We start from the raw sequence: 4,820 nt of genomic DNA on the forward strand, positions 1-4,820 counted from the left end.
GGTGAAAGCCAGGGCCGGGCCGGGGTGCACCGGCGCGGGCCGAGTGCACACGGCGACCCCCTTCCTCCCTGGTTCTCCACTGAGTACCAGGAGCACATAGGAAAAAAAAAAAAAAAAAAAAATTAAAGTCCAAGTCCCACCACCGGCTCTGGGTGAAAGCCAGGGCCGGGGCCGGGCCGGGGTGCACCGGCGCGGGCCGAGTGCACACTGAGTACCAGGAGCACATAGGAAAAAAAAAAAAAAAAAAAAAATTAAAGTCCAAGTCCCACCACCGGCTCTGGGTGAAAGCCCTGCCCGGGAAGGGGCGCACAGCCTCGGGGAGGGCTGCCAGGGCGCTCCCCTACCTCCCTGGTTCTCCACATAGTGCCAGGGGCACTTAGAAAAAAAAAAAAAAAAAAAAGTTAAAGTCCAACCCACCACCAGGGGCTCGGGGTGAAAGCCCTGCCCGGGAAGGGGCGCACAGCCTCGGGGAGGGCTGCAGGGCGCCCCCTACCATCCCTGGAGCTCCACAGGGAGTACCAGGAGCACATCAGAATAGAAAAAAAAAAAAGTTAAAGTCCAACCGCCACCAGGGGCTCGGGGTGAAAGCCCTGCCCGGGAAGGGGCGCACAGCCTCGGGCAGGGCGCCCCCCTACCATCCCTGGAGCTCCAGGGAGTACCAGGAGCAAATCCAAATAGAAAAAAAAAAGTTAAAGTCCAACCGCCACCAGGGGCTCGGGGTGAAAGCCCTGCCCGGGAAGGGGCGCACAGCCTCGGGCAGGGCGCCCCCCTACCATCCCTGGAGCTCCAGGGAGTACCAGGAGCAAATCCAAATAGAAAAAAAAAAGTTAAAGTCCAACCGCCACCAGGGGCTCGGGGTGAAAGCCCTGCCCGGGAAGGGGCGCACAGCCTCGGGCAGGGCGCCCCCCTACCATCCCTGGAGCTCCAGGGAGTACCAGGAGCAAATCCAAATAGAAAAAAAAAGTTAAAGTCCAACCGCCACCAGGGGCTCGGGGTGAAAGCCCTGCCCGGGAAGGGGCGCACAGCCTCGGGCAGGGCGCCCCCCTACCATCCCTGGAGCTCCAGGGAGTACCAGGAGCAAATCCAAATAGAAAAAAAAAAGTTAAAGTCCAACCGCCACCAGGGGCTCGGGGTGAAAGCCCTGCCCGGGAAGGGGCGCACAGCCTCGGGCAGGGCGCCCCCCTACCATCCCTGGAGCTCCAGGGAGTACCAGGAGCAAATCCAAATAGAAAAAAAAAAGTTAAAGTCCAACCGCCACCAGGGGCTCGGGGTGAAAGCCCTGCCCGGGAAGGGGCGCACAGCCTCGGGCAGGGCGCCCCCCTACCATCCCTGGAGCTCCAGGGAGTACCAGGAGCAAATCCAAATAGAAAAAAAAAAGTTAAAGTCCAACCGCCACCAGGGGCTCGGGGTGAAAATCCTGCCCGGGAAGAGGCGCACAGCCTCGGGCAGGGCGCCCCCCTACCATCCCTGGAGCTCCAGGGAGTACCAGGAGCAAATCCAAATAGAAAAAAAAAAAGTTAAAGTCCAACTGCCACCAGGGGCTCGGGGTGAAAATCCTGCCCGGGAAGAGGCGCACAGCCTCGGGCAGGGCTTCCAGGGCGCCCCCCTACCTCCCTGGAGCTCCAGGGAGTACCAGGAGCAAATCCAAATAGAAAAAAAAAAGTTAAAGTCCAACCGCCACCAGGGGCTCGGTGTGAAAATCCTGCCCGGGAAGAGGCGCACAGCCTCGGGCAAGGCGCCCCCCTACCATCCCTGGAGCTCCAGGGAGTACCAGGAGCAAATCCAAATAGAAAAAAAAAAGTTAAAGTCCAACCGCCACCAGGGGCTCGGGGTGAAAATCCTGCCCGGGAAGAGGCGCACAGCCTCGGGCAGGGCTTCCAGGGCGCCCCCCTACCTCCCTGGAGCTCCAGGGAGTACCAGGAGCAAATCCAAATAGAAAAAAAAAAGTTAAAGTCCAACCGCCACCAGGGGCTCGGGGTGAAAATCCTGCCCGGGAAGAGGCGCACAGCCTCGGGCAGGGCTTCCAGGGCGCCCCCCTACCTCCCTGGAGCTCCAGGGAGTACCAGGAGCAGAAAGAAATATTTTGTTTAAAAAAATGACAAAGTGCTGCGGCACTTAGGCTGTGGGGCGAAAACAGGCGGAGTACCAGGAGCACAAAGTTTAAGTTGGAGTACCAGGGGCACCAAAGTTTGAGTTGGTATACCAGGAGCAGGAAAGTTTGGGCGGATGGTAGTCTGCTTGTATCCGGGGATGGGTGCTTAAGAGTGGGTCTGCAGGTTCGGCTGGTGCTGGGGTTCCTGGATGGTGGAGGTTAGGGGCCGGAGATAGGGGGCAGCTAACAGGTGTGTGGGTGGCCGAGGCAGGGGCTCCAAATTGGGGTAAAAGTGAGGTGGAGGGCCCCCTGGAGGTAGGGGGCCGATAGCAGGTGTGTGTGGCCGAAGCAGGGGCTCTAAATTGGGTAAAAGGGAGGTGGAGAGCCGCCTGGAGGTAGGGGGCGGAAAGCAGGTGTGTGTGGCCGAAGAAGGGGCTTTAAATCGGGTAAAAGGGAGGTGGAGAGCCGCCTGGAGATAGGGGCCCGCTCCCAGGTGTGTGTGGCCGAAGCAGGGGCTTTAAATCGGGTAAAAGGGAGGTGGAGAGCCGCCTGGAGATAGGGGCCCGCTCCCAGGTGTGTGTGGCCGAAGCAGGTGCTCTAAATTGGGTTAAAAGTGAAGTGGAGAGCCGCCCGGAGATAGGGGGCCTCTCCCAGGTGTGTGGGCCGAAGCAGGTGCTCTAAATTGGGTTAAAAGTGAAGTGGAGAGCCGCCCGGAGATAGGGGCCCGCTCCCAGGTGTGTGTGGCCGAAGCAGGGGCTCTAAATTGGGTTAAAAGTGAAGTGGAGAGCCGCCTGGAGATAGGGGCCCGCTCCCAGGTGTGTGTGGCCGAAGCAGGGGCTTTAAATCGGGTAAAAGGGAGGTGGAGAGCCGCCTGGAGATAGGGGCCCGCTCCCAGGTGTGTGTGGCCGAAGCAGGGGCTTTAAATCGGGTAAAAGGGAGGTGGAGAGCCGCCTGGAGATAGGGGCCCGCTCCCAGGTGTGTGTGGCCAAAGCAGGGGCTCTAAATTGGGTTAAAAGTGAAGTGGAGAGCCGCCTGGAGATAGGGGCCCGCTCCCAGGTGTGTGTGGCCGAAGCAGGGGCTCTAAATTGGGTTAAAAGTGAAGTGGAGAGCCGCCTGGAGATAGGGGCCCGCTCCCAGGTGTGTGTGGCCGAAGCAGGTGCTCTAAATTGGGTAAAAGGGAGGTGGAGAGCCGCCTGGAGATAGGGGCCCGCTCCCAGGTGTGTGTGGCCGAAGCAGGGGCTCTAAATTGGGTTAAAAGTGAAGTGGAGAGCCGCCAGGAGATAGGGGGCTTCTCCCAGGTGTGTGTGGCCGAAGCAGGTGCTCTAAATTGGGTTAAAAGTGAAGTGGAGAGCCGCCTGGAGATAGGGGCCCGCTCCCAGGTGTGTGTGGCCGAAGCAGGGGCTCTAAATTGGGTTAAAAGTGAAGTGGAGAGCCGCCTGGAGATAGGGGCCCGCTCCCAGGTGTGTGTGGCCGAAGCAGGGGCTCTAAATTGGTTTAAAAGTGAAGTGGAGAGCCGCCTGGAGATAGGGGCCCGCTCCCAGGTGTGTGTGGCCGAAGCAGGGGCTCTAAATTGGGTAAAAGGGAGGTGGAGAGCCGCCTGGAGATAGAGGGCCGCTCCCCGGTGTGTGTGGCCGAAGCAGGTGCTCTAACTTGGGTTAAAAGTGAAGTGGAGGGCCCCCTGGAGGTAGGGGGCCGATAGCAGGTGTGTGTGGCCGAAGAAGGGGCTCTAAATCGGGTAAAAGGGAGGTGGAGAGCCGCCCGGAGATAGGGGGCCTCTCCCAGGTGTGTGTGGCCGAAGCAGGGGCTCCAAATCCGGTAAAAGGGAGGTGGAGAGCCGACTGGAGATAGGGGGCGGATAGCAGGTGTGTGTGGCCGAAGAAGGGGCTCTAAATCGGGTAAAAGGGAGGTGGAGAGCCGCCTGGAGATAGGGGCCCGCTCCCAGGTGTGTGTGGCCGAAGCAGGGGCTCTAAATTGGGTAAAAGGGAGGTGGAGAGCCGACTGGAGATAGGGGGCCTCTCCCAGGTGTGTGTGGCCGAAGCAGGGGCTCTAAATTGGGTTAAAAGTGAGGTGGAGGGCCCCCTGGAGGTAGGGGGCCGATAGCAGGTGTGTGTGGCCGAAGAAGGGGCTCTAAATCGGGTAAAAGGGAGGTGGAGAGCCGCCCGGAGATAGGGGGCCTCTCCCAGGTGTGTGTGGCCGAAGCAGGGGCTCCAAATCCGGTAAAAGGGAGGTGGAGAGCCGACTGGAGATAGGGGGCGGATAGCAGGTGTGTGTGGCCGAAGAAGGGGCTCTAAATCGGGTAAAAGGGAGGTGGAGAGCCGCCTGGAGATAGGGGCCCGCTCCCAGGTGTGTGTGGCCGAAGCAGGGGCTCTAAATTGGGTAAAAGGGAGGTGGAGAGCCGACTGGAGATAGGGGGCCTCTCCCAGGTGTGTGTGGCCTAAGCAGGGGCTCTAAATTGGGTTAAAAGTGAGGTGGAGGGCCCCCTGGAGGTAGGGGGCCGATAGCAGGTGTGTGTGGCCGAAGAAGGGGCTCTAAATCGGGTAAAAGGGAGGTGGAGAGCCGCCTGGAGATAGGGGGCCGCTCCCGGGTCTCTGGGTCCGAAAAAGGGGTTGAAATTCGGGTAGAGTTGGGCCCCGCTCCTCGGCCTCTCTGGTGTTTGGGTTAAGTCCCCAGGACCAGAGAGGGGGAACAGCGGGGGCAGTGGCCCCGCTTCTCGGCCTCTCTGGTGTTT

Source organism: Centroberyx gerrardi, unplaced genomic scaffold, assembly GCF_048128805.1.
Source record: "Centroberyx gerrardi isolate f3 unplaced genomic scaffold, fCenGer3.hap1.cur.20231027 Scaffold_91, whole genome shotgun sequence".
Classification (NCBI taxonomy): Eukaryota; Metazoa; Chordata; class Actinopteri; order Beryciformes; family Berycidae; genus Centroberyx; species Centroberyx gerrardi.